Source organism: Cebus imitator, unplaced genomic scaffold (assembly GCF_001604975.1).
Source record: "Cebus imitator isolate Cc_AM_T3 unplaced genomic scaffold, Cebus_imitator-1.0 Scaffold287, whole genome shotgun sequence".
Classification (NCBI taxonomy): domain Eukaryota; kingdom Metazoa; phylum Chordata; class Mammalia; order Primates; family Cebidae; genus Cebus; species Cebus imitator.
The window spans coordinates 2,364,683-2,381,172 of NW_016107602.1; the positions used below are offsets into that span (position 1 = coordinate 2,364,683).

At 34.8% G+C, this 16,490-nt stretch overlaps 1 protein-coding gene and 1 non-coding gene across 4 annotated transcripts in view; both read right to left on the reverse strand.

Annotated features, from left to right (window-relative positions):
* LOC119467420 (putative EGF-like and EMI domain-containing protein 1) overlaps positions 1–16,490 on the reverse strand; it is a 558,651-nt gene that overhangs the window by 329,671 nt on the left and 212,490 nt on the right. The window lies entirely within an intron of this gene.
* LOC119467428 lies at positions 5,689–5,879 on the reverse strand. The gene has a single exon (XR_005195964.1). It is a non-coding gene; the product is annotated as a U2 spliceosomal RNA (small nuclear RNA).

Consider the following 16,490-nt stretch of genomic DNA (forward strand, 5'->3'; position numbering starts at 1 on the left):
ATTCCGAAAGCCCCATATTGTGTTTCTTATAGTATGTTGTTAAAATATTATTTTATGGATATTTAAATATGTTTACTTCCTCAATTATATTTAAAAACTATAAGTGAGAAGACACAAATGCTCTGCATAGAATCAGGCATGCAATATACCATTGGCTATAAACAGGCAGCCTAGAGGCCAAAGCAGATCTACGGAGATGCTATGTATCTCATAAAGTTAAGCATTTAAATATCCAGAGATTTCACCTAAAATATATTCCAGTTTCTCAAAAAAATAGAAATGCATTCTATGATAGGCAGCATAATTGCCTTAAATACTTAAAACGTCCACATCCTAATGTTCAGAACCTGTGAATATGGTAGTCATATGGCATTATGGTAAATTGTATGTATCAGCCTGACTGAGATAAGGGATATTCAGCTGGTAAAACATTATTTCTAGGTGTGTCTGTGAGGGTTCTCTTGCAAGGCAGCATGATAATCAGTGGCCTAAATAAAGAAGATTGCTCTTACCAATGTTGATGGGCATCATCCAACATACTGAGGGCCTAACTAGAACAAAAAAGGTGGAGAAAGGGCATGTTCCCTCTCTTTGTTTGAGCTGGGACATCCATTTTCTCTTTCTTTTGAGCATCAGTGCTCCTGCCTCTTGGACTTTCAGACTTGGGACAGTATTTACACCATCAGCTCCTGATTCTGAGGCTTTCATACTTGGACTGAATAACAACCCTGGATTTACTGGTTTGCCACTTTGCAAACAAGAGAATTTCTCAGCCTCCATAACCAAGTAAGATAATTCCTACAGCAAATCTCTTCTGATATAGATTTATACATATCCTATTGGTTCTGCTTCTTTAGAAAACACTAACATGCATGGCAAAGAGGAATTGAGGTTGGTAATAAATTGACCTTAAAATAACGAGGTTATCCTGGATTACTCAGGTAGGCCCAATGTAATAGCACAAGGGTCATTTAATGTGGAGGAGGGAGGCAGAAGAATCAATGTCAGGGTGGTGCAGAGTAAAAGACTAGATACACCATGTTTGACTTAGAAGATGGAAGGGGTACAGGAGCCAAGGAATGTGGATAGTCTCCAGAAGATGTAAAAGATAAGGAAATGATTTTCCCTCAGAGCCTCCAGGAAGAATGTGACCCTGCCAACATCTTGGCTTCAGCCCACTGAGACCCATTTTAGACTTCTCACATCTGAGAACTATGAGACAATAAACTGGTGTTTTGTGTAGCCACCAAGGTTGTGGAAGTTTATTATGGCAGCAATGGGAAACAAATGTATATGCACGCTTTAGGCCCCTATAGCTGCATTGCACCATTCCTCGGGAGCTGAGTGGCAGGTGCACATTTTCTAGTTCACTACAGTTACCACCTCTTCCTACTTTTGACATCGTGACACCTAAAACAGTCATTCAATACCTAGATGACCATAAGAATTACTAACATGATTCTGTGTAATATTAAAGGCTATTTTTTATCAAATAAAAACATTGAGAAAATGTGTTCATGATTGAATAAAATTATGGAGTATGTCTACAAAATAGAGCCCATAAAATTGTAGTTTAACGTCCGGCTGCAGCTTTAAGTGCAGTGTTGCTGAGAAGAAATATTTCGATGCACTATGGCAAGTTTTTAGTAGGCCAGATAATCATATTAAAGTAGAATATACAAGCATTATATGGTACCCTAAACTGGAAACTGAAAGAAAAGTTGAGCACTGACACAGTTATCCATAGACAATTGAGCTAATTAAGCATGTGTTCTTCATCCTGTTATTTAAGAATATCTGATAGTAAGTATTCTTGCAAAATGAACAATTCCATATGTCCAATACCATCCATTTATATGTGCTTTACAAGCCTGAAAAGATACTGCTGAGTGCTCTTTTCCTCAACCAAATTCAGAAGTCTGAAGCTTTTTTACAATCACAGAACTGCTTTGTTTTAGCCTGAAAGCTTTGGGGAATATTTTTGCTGTAGCTAGTGAAATGATCATTTCAGAATTAGTGTGACTTACAAATAGGTAAAAGGAAATCTAGGCTGCAATGATTTAAAAACAAAATAGACTCAAAGAAGTAAGACTGGATGCCAATAGGATTCTGCTTTTGTAAGCTGAATGAAACCACTGGATCCCTGTGACCCCAGAAAAGGCTTTCACATCTATGTCTTAGTCACTCAGGATGTGCCAGGGGAGATAGGACTAAGCCCAGATGCTGCCCTGTCGCTGAACTTTTGGATAAAAACTCAGGATACAATAACCATTCAGACTCTTCCCAACAGTTTAAAGGCAAATTACATTTCAGAAAGAGTACTATTTTGTACAACACCTCAAAACGTAATTTCATAAAACTGTTTTAGCACTTCCTTTCCTCTACAACAATTATTCTCTTGCAAAGAGCCATAATTTTTTTTCTTGAGATAATGATAATGGAAGTCTAATAGATGTCATCATGACGAAATTCCTTCCTAATTTCCTCATTCAGTAGTTCAGTCTTAAATTGCCACAGACTTGTTATTCTGTTTCTGAATCTCTCCCTTAGAATGGCTGCCAATCAAGTTAATCTACTGAATATGAAGTTTCTGTGATGAAACTCCAACTTGTTTTGTAGCTAAAAGCATCTGCATTTGTGAACTTATCAAAGTCAAATGTGAACCCAAACAAATGATAGAAATTTGAAAACTCACTGTTCCATAGCCCTTTGGTTTTAAATTGAATAAATTATCCCAAGACCTGTTCATGAAGTCCTGTGAAGGAATAACTGCTTGAGTTTTTCTCCCTGCTGTGAATTCACTCTCTAAAATGGCTACTTTTAAAGCCATTAGGCTTTTTAGTAATTAAATTTCAATCACCAAGGGAGACTCCAAATTCAAGTACAGAGCTAATATTCATTGAATCACTGCTATTTGGCAAGCATTTTCCTAGGCACTTTAAATATGCTTTTAACAACTTTAATAGGTATGTATTATTTTCTCCCATTTGAAGATTAGAAAACCAAGGCCCAAAGAGGTTACACAGGCCAACAGGTAAACAGACTCCCTGCTATTTACCTGACTCCCTGCTCCCTCCATTATCACCAGTGTAAGCCCCTCAGACTATCCACTTTTATACAGATGGTGCTGCAAAGAACCTCAGCCAATTCTAGCACCTGGAACTTTCAAATTCCCCTCACAAGCTAATGTTGTAATTGTTTCTGCAATTTTGAGTTAGTATATGAAATATTTTATATTATAAACATTTTATATTACAAACATTTTAAAACAATTTTACATACAAAAATACACTCTCATTTATTACTTTCAAATAAATACTGCCTGATTTCATTTTCAGAATAAGAGGCCATCATGGATTCACTTTTTTTTTAAGCTTTTATAGATTGCTGATATTTCTGTATCTTTTTCACAACGGCATGCTCATGGTCACTATATGTTTCTTTCTTCAATATGGTATTACTTTCAGAAGATTCCGGAAGGTTCAGTTTTCAGGAACAATGTAGTATAGTTGGGCAATTAATTAGAAATACTGAAATAAGCCTCTTCTACTTTCTAATTTCTTTTTGTTCACAAGCATTTCTTTGACATGCACATACTTTTTTAAATTAATAATTTTCTTATAAATTTATTACAATATCGTATAGTTCATGTTTTACAAAGAAAATTGAGAGAACAAAAAAAGAATAATTAAAATCTCATGACCAAAAAAATGAATGTTAATATCATATGCATATCCTGGTAATCCTTTTTATTCTAGATAAATACTTTTTTAAAACAAAATACATAATATGATCTTGTATTCTCTTTTTCCACTTAATTTATCAGAGATAGTTTTCCATGTAATTAAATATTATTTTACATGACCATTTAAAAGTGTCTACTTAGCATTCCATCATTTGAATAAATCATAATTCAATTTCAACTAACTTGCTATTGTTGAAGATAAAGGCGTTACCAACTTTTTGCCATTATAAAATGGAATTGTTGATGCTTCATATGAAAGACTCACTCCCAATAGCACTCAAGAAAATGATTAATATATTCCACATTCTAACAAAGACTGGCCATTATGTTTGCTTAAAATATTTGTCAATGTGATTATCCAAATGGAAGTTTATTTATTTAATTCACTTATCCCACGTGTTTTCCTCCTGCTGATCTATACTTGCAATGGTGACCTACACCTCAGAGCAACAAAAGTGATTTATGGTGAATCATGACTAAAATACATTTATCAGCCCTTCCCATTCCTCAAAGTGGAGTGATAATGGGACTAGCAGCCCTGCTGACTCAATGAGGTAGACAGATTAGAAGAAAAAAAGCACTTAGAAAAACAGATACTTTACAGGGGAAGGACACACATATGGCTAAGTGCACACCATGCAGCCATCTCTCTCTCTCCTTTCTTTTACTGAACAGTGCTTTTACTGAATTGACAAAGAGGGCACTGGGTTCATAAATAGACTAACAGCACTTTCAGAGCACTGTGGTTCAATTATCATGAATTAACTTTAAAAACAGCATTAACTTTTCAGCATATACAATGCACCCAAGAACAACAACATAGTTATTAGTTTGTTCTCTCTCATTGAACTTTTCCCCCTTTTTGCTTGCAACTGGTATGTAGCCTTCAAGAAATGACTTCTAGTTCCACTGATGGGCTGTCACTTAGTCATCAAAACTGTGTGGTGTTCCAAGACTGTCTCTGGCTTGAAACGTCTGCTTGATTGGACAGGTAGGATTTCCGAGGGAAAAGTACAGTCCATTTCTGGACAAAAGTGTAGATAAAGAAGTGTGAGAGAAAAATCAGTTTCCCTGGCAACTTCACCTTGATGCTGTGGGTCTTCAGATCTACAGGTTTGAATCTTTAATCACTCATCTGAAGATGATCAGTGATTAGTTTATAATCCACAATTATAGTTTAGCAATTTATATTTTAATAATTCTAGAATCAAAAAAACTGTGCATTTCATTCACAGGCCACCTTCTTGTCATCAAAATACTTCAAAAAAGATTGTAATTATGTTAAGCCAATTATTTAATTAAAGGGAATAATATCAGAATCAGTTAAGAGGCTTTTCTTAAACTATTCATCTCTGTATTTTTTCACTACTTCACCTAGACTTTCTAGTATTAACCAGCAACTGCTGACACAAGTATCTGTTACCAGTATGATATGAAGTGGCACTCCTCCACTGTGGTGAAACAGATAAGAATGTATTAAAGTATGAAGGCAAAGGAGCTAAGTATTCATGTATTATTCCAACCAGATTTTAGCAAGAGGCAATGCCAATAAATAAGCACTTATTGTGTGCCAGGCACTAGGAGAGGCGATTTTATTTGTTACTCACAACTATCCTGTGCTGTGATTAACCTCACTTCAAAGATGAGGAAAGAGAACAGAGTTTAGCCATATTTTCAAAAACAGATGATTAACAAGAGGCAACATGGTGCCCAATGCATGTCTCCAGAGTTTAAAATTGAGTACTAAGTTAGTTTTATAGTACAGAATGTACTTTCCTAGATGCCAAACACTTAGATCCACTAGATAGGAGTACCTTCCCAATTTGAAAATAAATTACTTCTTTACGGTTTCTTCATTTCTAATATCCCTTATTATCTGCCAGTCAAAGCACATCTTACTTTAACATCCCTCAAGACTGGTGAGAATTTATGTGTGTGGGAGGTGTGGAGGCATTGTTTCTAGAGGTCCTGCAATACCAGGTCTAGGCATGAAGTGGACAGAGCAAGCTCCTATTTCTTCTCCCTGTTCCGAAAATACATTAAATATACTGTCCTCAGGTAGAGCAGATATCAGATACTAAACTGATAAAGATAGATATTATACTTGATCTTAGCCAAATGGTTGAGAAGTGATTGATGAGGAATCTTAAATTGGTGATATTTCAGATAGTATCTGAAAGGTAACATAATCATTTTACTGAGATTTAAAAGATGCCTGAGTCATTCTAGGAGTCCATCAGCAATACATGCAATCTCTGTTTTTAGGTAGAAACATATCTGTAGATGCAAATCTCATCTATTTGAATAGATCAACTTCATTTTTATCAGGTGACAATTTTTAACTGAGTCCATAAATTCTACAGCCACATCTACAGTACCTATACACACTAAACTTTTCAATAAAGCTCTGATTACAAAAATTATCCTCTTTAATCATATACTCTACTCTTTACATTTTAAATTTCAATGTTTTTTAAAAGTCTTATTTAGAAGTTATGCTCCTTTCTCATCAAGAAGAAAGTTCCAAAGGTAGGAAATAGCAGGATGAGAAATAAGACCTCATCTCTATATAACACTCAACCAATAATCAATAGACTATAGCAGCAGAATTTTTAAAAAGCAAGAGTACAAATTAATTAGTACATATAATTCATCATTTTGAAGTTTGTTACTAGTTTAGCAAAAGGCAATATTATTTTTTCAGCTATCTTCATTTCATTTTGGTAATTTATCACATGCCGCACAAAGAGATCCCAAACAACTGTATACAGGACATTTTACCGGCCTGTATTAGATTTGACTTCTGGTCAATAGGACAATGCTTTATGCTTTAAAATGAAAGAGTGTTCCTCAAAAGCACACTTAAGAGAGCAGATATTTTTTTCAAATTGTAATTATTATTAATAAGAATGTTTATTGGGGAAACATCTGCCCCTACTGATGAGAAGGACAGGACTCACTTATGTCCTACCTTGTAAGTCCTTGAGCTCAGAAAAATGAACAAAGGAAACTTTCAAACCTTGTTTCAAAAAAAGGTTAAAAGTCTGCTATAATAAACTTTGATATTAACATGCAAGGTTAAACTGTGTAAAGCAAGAAAAATATACTCTTATGAAATCAACAATGACAGTAACATCTTGAAATCTATTTTAAATAACTCTTAAATTTTACTAAACTCACTCAGGATACACTCAATGTCTTCTCTTGGACTTGTCTGACTCCAGGTTTGCACATAGCTTTCTTCAAATTGGGATTTCCACCTCTGCCCCTAAAATTTAAAAAAAAAAAAATGTTTCATTCATTTTTCAGTTATAGTTTTTTTTACTATATTTCCAGAGCATGATACTTTGAGTTAGGATATTCTCTACTTAGGATCTCTTCAATTTTTGTTAAAAGTTCCTGTATTTGGGCCAGGCACAGTGGCTCGTGCCTGTAATCCCAGTATTTTGGGAGGATAAGGTGGACGGATGGCTTGAGCCCAGGGTTTTGAGACCAGCCTGGGCAACATGGCAAAACCCTGTCTCTATAAAAAAACACAAAAATTGGCCAGGCATGATGTCACACACCTGTAGACCCAGCTACTCTGAAGGCTGAGGCAGGAAGATCAATTGAGCCTAGGAGGTCATAGCTGCAATAAGTTATGATCATACCATTGCACTCCAGCCTCAATGACAAAATGAGACCTTGTATCAAAACAAACAAACAAACAAAGAAAACGAGTTCATGCATATGATTAAGGCGAAGCACAGCACACTCAACCAGTTTTCTTTCATAAAGAGGAAAGTTTCTCCCTCAGTTCCAACTGTTAGGCATGAGAAAAATCAGACGTGGATGATAAGAAAATTTCTTTGTTCATGTGTGATGAAGTCACTAAAAGCCACCCTTTCTAATCCTCTCAAGTCATCTTCTGCCACACTCGCTCAACACTTTATAAATTACTTATAGCACACACCATACCAGACATTGTTGCTCAAAATAAGAAATGGTCTCAGATGGCAGAAAGCAAATTCTATTCATCCTGGAATCATAGTTCTTAATAGGTAGCCTAAATTATTAGTTGGAGTCTAACCAAATTATTTTTCTCAGATATTTACCCATAAAAAGTAACACAAACAAACAAACAAACAAACAAAACCTCTGGCTTTTGCTTAAGAACAAGCTTGGGGAAAGATGGCAATGTGAACAGCATTACTACTACCAGAAAAAAATGGGAAATGCTTTGAAAAGTGCAAAAACACTGCTGGATGTACTGTCTAGTATGCCTTTCTTGGTTACCTCTGCCTTCCATTGCATTTGAGCTATTTTATAACCCTGCAAATTCCAGAAAACTGGTAATAATGCAAATTACTCCTCTCTGTAGAAATGCAAATGGACAGAGTCCTGAGGAATGCAATTCTTTATTACCTTGTGGACACAGCAGTTTTGCATGTATTTGTACATTCATTTCAGCTTTCCTTATTGCTCATCTATATGTTTCTTTAAATTCATCTCTGAGTTCATTGTAACATCTTACCAGTTATCTCATTAATTAATGAATCAAAATCTTGGGCATATGTCCATTTTATATGTACTGTAATTTTATTTTTAAATTATCTTTTAACAACACACTTAATTTTGTTCCTAGCTATGTAATTCAAGTTAAGTGTTTCCATAAATTTCATAAGTAGACTTAGAGACTTTATTCACTTTTTCATGGAATAGTGAACATATGAGGCTCTTACATAGTACCAGATTATAATTAATATACGCTATAAAAGCAAATTTATAAAATAATGGAATAAAGTATCCTTTTAAATGTATTTTTTTTGCTACAAATGAGAACATAAGACTCAGGGTTTATAAATCATAATCATCAATAAGAGAGGACAGGCCAGGCACAGGGGTTCACTCCTATAATCCCAGCACTTTAGGAGCCTGAGACAGGAGAATCACTAAGCTCAGAAGTTTGAGACCAGCCTGGACAACATAGCAAGACCCAATATTTCAAAACAATTAAATTAAATAAATTAGTTGGGTGTGGTGGTGTGTGTCTGTAGTCAGAGCAACTCGAGAAGCTGAGGCAGCAATATTGCTTAAGCCTAGGAGTTAAAGGCTACAGTGAGCTATGATCCTGCCACAGCACTCCAGTGTGGGCAACAGAGAAAGACTTTGTATAAAAAGAGGACAGGCTGGGTGCAGTGGCTCATACTTATAATCCCAGCACTTGGGGAGGCTGAGGCAGGCAGACCACCTGAGGCCAGGAGCTTGAGCCCAGCCTGGCCAACATGGTGAAATCCCATCTCTACTAAAAATAAAAATAAAAACAAAAATAAAGAACTTAGCTGGCATGCTGGTGGGTGCCTGTAATCCCAGCTACTTGAGAGGCTGAGGCAGGAGAATCACTTGAACCCAGGAGACGGAGGTTGTAGTGAGCCAAGATCGTGCCACTGCACTCCAGCCTGGGCGACAAGAGTGAAACTCCATCTCAAAAACAAAACAGAACAATACAGAATTCTACTTCTATTTATGTTTGCTAAAAGAACATTTTCCAGATTCATCTCTTCTAATCTATCTAAACACTAAACAGACCCATATATTGTTCTCTTATTTTTCCTTTCTAAATGAAGTTTTTAAAATTTTCTTTTATAAACGTTTTAATAAAGGAAACTAGAATTATTCAGAACTAATAATGAAAACTAGAATGGCACTAATGGTCTGCCTGTGAAAATCTTAATTTTGAGAAACAATCAGCATGATAAAGGACAAATCTCTCTTTCAGACATCTCCTGTATAATAAAATGTTAATCAGCAGACTCCAAAACCATTCTCCACACAATTGGGTTGATGGTGATACCCTGGCAAATTTCCAAAGAAGGAAATTAATACTGTGCTCACTATAGATTGGAGGATACTCCCTTTGAGGCAGTCAACACAGTCTATGGGAGGTGTTGGAACTAGTGTGCATGCATGTGTGTGCATGTGTATGTGTGTGCAAGATATTCATAGTTATTCTCTCAGGTCCTTTTTGCCACAGTGGAAATAAACCCATCACTGGGAATTGCTTAAAACTAAAACATAGTCTGCAATTTTATAAAGCACCCAGAGCACAGAAAATGTTCTGCACAAAATTTTTCCAACTTGCTTCATTAAGCCAATAAACCATGATGGTGCTTCAGGAGAAATCAAACTGTTGGGCTTAGCCAACCAGACTAAAGACAAGAGGGGCTTATAAGTGTTCCTGAAGTATTGGCATATATTCACTCTGAAAATATCTATAAAAAGTTTTCAGATTTATGTAAAGCTTCTAGCACAGACATACAAATATTGAACCACAGAACTAGTTGTTTCTATACTTTATTACTTGTTTCATCAAAAGGAGTTTTTGAAGGTCTCTTCTTCTAATCCCAAGACAATAAAATTACCACAATTAATGTTTACACAAATAAATTGTTTCAATACATATGTGTAAGTGGCCCAAGGAACCACAATTAAAAACAAATTTGATGAACAGTTAGCTTTTTGGTAGTCAAACATTAAAGCCAAATGGTAGTGTTACCTGCTTCATTGTTTAACAAGAAGTATTAGACTAAAACATGGAAAAAAAAAAAAAAAAAAAAACAGTAACCCTGAATGAGAAATGGCAGGTCTTAAAATATTAGACGTATCATTTCATCTCCAGATAGCATTTCTAAGCAAACAAAGAATGTTCTGTTTTGCCATGAGATGGTAAAGGAATCTCATTATCTCATGCAGTTAGATGGACAATCTCTGAACAGCTGAATCATGAGGCATTTCAAAGAGGCAGATGACCTTATTATCCAAAACTTAGAGAAGGCAATAATGACTCAAGAGATGAATGTACTGGGTATCATTTTCTGGGATTATCAATTTTAATTAACAGAAATTATCCAGCAGAACAAATAGCTATCTAATGCATAAGACTGTACCTTTAAAAAAAATTAAGACAATGAATTCAGTCCTTGCTAACTATCTATGCATAGATAATTACAAAATGGAGAGAGGAGTTACAGGCCTTGGCCAAATATATTTATTTTGTAAGAAATAGACTTGTCCTCAGGTAATTAATATAGGCAAGTTCATTATGTGAGGTTTAATGGAAATAATTTCAATTTGACCTGATTGCTATGTGTTTGACAGAAAAAAAATAAACATATGTAGTTATTCTACTCATTAACAATTAAAATAATCTCTATTTTTATTTTAAATGATGGTCTTTGAGCTCAGAAGCTGGATTTGCTGACCTGTACCCCTACTTGAGGTAGACTTTCTTTCCTGATCAATAACGAGTGACATAAAAGAGCATAGAAGATTTAGAGAAAGAAGAAGACATAAAATTAAGGATTCCTTCTTTGATCTTGTAGTTTCCTGATAATTATGAAGTAAGAGGGCACTGTTACTTTGTTCTTATAAGAAAGAGAACCACTTAAAAAGGTCAGTAAAAGGATGGACAAGTTACATACTGAAAAAAAAAAGTGAGAAAGTTAAATTAAAAAATGATTTAAAAGTTTACATTTCAACTGATGAAGGAAGAGTCCAGGGCATTAACGCTACGTGAGTCATCTTAAAACAACTCAAATGAATCACGGAATCGTGCTGTTTCAGGCGTGATTCCAATCACTGTTTTTAGGACATTTATAAAAGAGCTCTTTTATTGTTTATAGAGGATACACATTTCAACTGAATTTCAGTATCAAAAAGTACATGGTTTGTACATACTTCACAACATAACCTAAAGAAATATTGTTTTAGGAAAAATAAATAAAGTGTCTACAAAACGTTTTATTTTGGTGGAGAAAAAGAGATGACAGTTTTCCACATCAAATTCATATTAAGAAATGTTACTTTCAAAAATGTGTAGAGGTTTCTATAAATCTAATAAAAACATCTACTCCAGACTAACTGAAAGACTAATAAAATCAACAGTGTCTTCAGTCCTATAAAGCAAATATTTATCACACTATTGGAGATGCATTTTCATTCACAGGAATACTGTCAAACCACTTAATTGACCTCCTGGCATTGCCAATGAAAAGATTTCATTCATAAGCTCAACTCATTTAATTATTTGTACTTAAAATTAAAGTTTATTTCCTAGTTCTACCACAGTCAAAGGGAATTGAATATACAACTAAATCAAATTGAACTCTGTTGGCATATATAATTAATTGGCTTAGAAATTGTTGCCAAGATGGTTACTTATGCCCAAATTAAGAAATGTTATCACAAATAACATAAGGATATAATAATTTCATTAGTGTTGAAAATTTATGATGAACTCAAAGCCCATGCCATAAAATTACCCATTATTTTGTACTTTAAAAACAATTTGTAGTTCAGTAGTTAACTCTACTTAGATTTTAAAAATCTAAAAAACAAAAATAAAATGAACACTCCCCGAAGTTCCAAACAATACAGAATTAATAATGTTCTAATTTAAGTGGAAGAAAATGAGATGCAATCTCATTTGTTACTTTTTATGACTTTTGAGCTTGTTTATTAATTGCTATAAATTCTGACTGGAATCCTTACAAACATAATCATCATGCAACTAATAGAAGCATCAGGTTTTCTTCAGAATGAGAATTTTTTATTTAAAATAAAACTTTATCAAGTCAGTGGTGTTCAAGCCACTAATAAGCTGGCTTGGCAAACAACTATATTGTTCATTTACAATAAAGTACAGTAAATACGCTCCAATAACATTTCATTTTTAATAATACACATTCAATACAGAAAAATTTTAAAACATAGAAAATTGTTAAAAAAACAAATCTCATTACCCAGAGATAATCACTGTTCACATCTGACCACTGAAGAGAGCAATTTAAATTATTTCATTTTGAATAACTTCATTTTGGAGATGGTAGGCAGTTTATGAGTCTAGGAATTTCCCTCAAGGGAATTTTCCTCATACAAAGGGCCACTTTTGCAAGTCTATTTGTTGATTAGGCATTTGACTGGTACTTGTACTGGGAAAACTTTCCTCAGATTAAGGCATTAGTGGTTTTTTGCAGTGTTATAAATTGGTTCTATTGGTAAGATTGTACATTTATAGAGTTAGAAAAATATTTTGTCACTTAAATCCACATTTTGATTACCCTATGATAAAATTTAGCTTTATCCTTTAGTGCAGGGTGTGCTATCATATAAGCATTTGGTCACTAAAAATTAAGAATATAGTTGTGCCAGGAAGGACATGTCACCCTAATCAACCCTTAACTTTAACCCAGGGGATTACAACCTGGATGGTGCTGCGTCCACAGTAACATATTTAAAACTGAATGATCTAAGCTTTGCAAAGAGTAGCATAAATATTGTAATTATGGAGGTTATGGGAATCTGTGCATTTTCTTTATGAGAGGAAATATCCTATACAGGAGATAAATGTTTCCACCACACAGCATCTTGGATCAGGACATTCATGGGGGCTGGACATCAGGCAAAAAAAAAAAAAAAAGAAAGAAAGAAAATGTCTTCTAAATGTCTTCTTTCTCTTTCTATAGCCATATTATTTCTGGGTTCAGACTTTAGATACGAACCTTTCTAGAAACTGTTTCTGAAAGTTGAACTAGTAAATGGGGACCTCGTGAGAAAGCAGATATGAAGTATTATCTAGGCTTTAAGTACAAAGAGCCGCCACTAATAGAAGCAAATTTGTGCTATGGTTCTATCATTCCCATGCCTTATTAAAATCTGGAATGATTATGTTGTGGGTTTTAGTGACAGTCGGGACCCAGCTCCAAGACTAGAGTGGCAGCACTGGCCACAATAATCAGTAGATGGCAGCCAGTCTCCCAACATTAGAGAACTCGCAAGGTCCATCAGCAACAGCAAGGTCAAGACACAACGTCCACAACAAAGGCCAGAGAAGAACCTGTTACAGAGCATGAGTAGACTGCCCTATCAGAAGCTCTCAAAGATAACTCAGACATCTTTAAGGGCTCTGCTTTCTGGCAGGTTGGCTGGTGTGCAGAAATAACATATAACCACATTATAAAGACCTAGGCAAGTGAGGTTGATGGCATATGGGAGTGCATGTATAAATGTGTCATACTTCCAGTTTTACATTCTGCTGTTTCTTTTAACTTAATACTATAAATTAATTTCATATATGTAACTGAATTGTCATTGAATATGTAATCATATATATAAATATACAATGTCACATTTGATATATGTATATATACATTGATATCACATACATGTTGAGCATACCTAATTCAAAAATCCAAAATGCCCCCAAATTCAAACCTTTATGAGAACTGAACTGGTGCCACAAGTAGAAAATTCCACATCTGACCTCATGGGATATGTCTCACTCAAACACAGGTACACAACACACACTTTATTCAGTGTCCCCAAGGGGGCCATTATACAGTGTACAGTGACCTTTTAATCAAAACACAGCATTGCAGGTAGCTGACAGCTACCCTCGTTTGCCATCACTGTTGTTTAACAGCTGATAAGAGTGTTTTGGTGATGCTGCGGGGCTGCTTAGTTACCCTGAACACGTCATTTTTCTCACTTGTATTAATGATATGCTTTACTGTTTGTATGGTATGTTTTACTGTTAAATATTTAATGTGTGAATAAGTGTAAGAAAATGATTGCTTATCTGAAGATGAATTAAGAATCATGAATTACAGTGATGTCAAAAAACCACAGATTGCCCATCTACGTGGCTGGGACAGTGACTTTGCTTTCTGTTGGTTAACTGTATACAAACTGTTTTGCACAAAATTTTTAAAATATCACATAAAATTACCTTCAGCTATGTGGATAAAATATCTATGAAACATAAATAACTTTTGTATTTAGACTTGGTTTCTATCCCCAAGGTACCTCACTATGTATATACAAATATTTCAAAATCCAAAAAATCTGAAATCAAAAGCATTTCTGGCCCCAAGCATTTTGGATAAGAGATAGTCAACCTATATGTGACATATAAATACATTTGAATATATAACATGAATACATGTATGAAGATATAACTGTCATAAATATGTAGTTTTATTGGTTGCACAACATTACTTTGTATGAATACTGCAATTTAATCATTTCCTCTTATTAGGAACATAAATTATTTTTTTCTGTTAAATAACTTGGCTATGTGTCTCTCCAAACATAACTATTCCGCAACATCTGTGATTATTTTCTTACCTGAATCAGCATTGCCAACTCTGCCTAAGGGTGGTATTCTAAGTCTATATTTAAGACAGGATATACTACTAACTCAGGAGAAAAAAAATAGTATGCTTTCCATACAGGGCCTGATGGGGAAACAGGCACTGAGGCAACTCCTTACTATCTCATAACATGGAATTGTATCTTATTTTGTTCACAACTTTCAGTCTTCTGTATTCTCCTGCATTTATCTGCAGGGCCACTTTATTTGCTTAACTATGATTCTTGTTTCCTCAAACTCAGTTTTCATTAGATTCAGCTTCCTTGTACTAATTTAATCCCAATATTAAAACCAACTTTCTTCTCCCTCCACCTAACTGGAATAGGTTCATATTACTTGGTCAAAAGCTCACACTAAAATATCCAGGTGGTATGTCAGTATTATTCGAGTTCACTACCAATCATTTGTGGTCATGGTATTGTCTTTTATTAAGGCTATCTCTACCAGCTTCTGTGACTCATTCTAAATCTGCTAAAAGGAAAAACTGCGTATCAACTAAAATTGGATTACATGTTCACAGTATTCTATCTTCATATGTTGGAGAATGATATTTCTTCATTTTGAGTGTGAACAAATCTACAACATTTTCTGGAAAATATTTATTGCTTATTACATATTAGGGATAATCCTGGATTTTTCCTGTAATTTAGAAGAGATTCATATCTTCTAATGGTTGTAGATATGTGGTCTTCTTTCTGAGTTCTCTATTCTCTTCCATTGGTCTATGTTTCTGTTTTTGTAACAGTACCATGCTGTTTTGGTTACTGCAGCCTTGTAGTATAGTTTGAAGTCTGGCAGCATGATGCCTCCAGTTTTGTTCTTTTTGCTTAGAATTGTCTTGGCTATATGGGCTTTTTTTTATTCCATATGAATTTTAAAATCATTTCTTCTAATTCTGTGAAGAATGTCAGTGGTAGTTTAATGGAAATAGCATTTAATCTATAAATTGCTTTGGGCAGCATGACGATTTTCACAATATTGATTCTTCTATCCATGAGCATGGAATGTTCTTCCATTTGTTTGTGTCATCTCTGATTTCTTTGAACAGTGGTTTGTAGTTCTCCTTGAAGAGGTCTTTCACTTCCACTGTTAGCTGTATTCCTAGGTATTTTATTCTTTTGTGGCAGCTGTCAATGGGAGTTAATCCTTAATTTGGCTCTGAGCTTGCCTGTTGGTGTATAGAAATGCTAGCAATTTTTGCTCATTGATTTTGTATCCTGAGAGTTTGCTGAAGTTGCCTATGAGCTTAAGAGGCTTTTGAGCTGAGACGATGGGGTTTTCTAGATATTGGATCTTGTAATCTGCAAATATAGTTTGACTTCCTCTCTTTATATCTCAACATCCTTTGTGTCTTTTACTTGCTTGATAGCCCTGGCCAGAACTTCCAACACTATGTTAAATAGGAGTGGCGAGAGATGGCACATCCTTGTCTGGTGCTGGCTTTCAAGGGGAATGCTTCCAGCTTTTGCCTATTCAGCATGATATTGGCTGTGGATCTGTCATATATGGCTCTTGTTATTTTGAGGTATGTTTCTTCAATATTTAGTTTACTGAGAG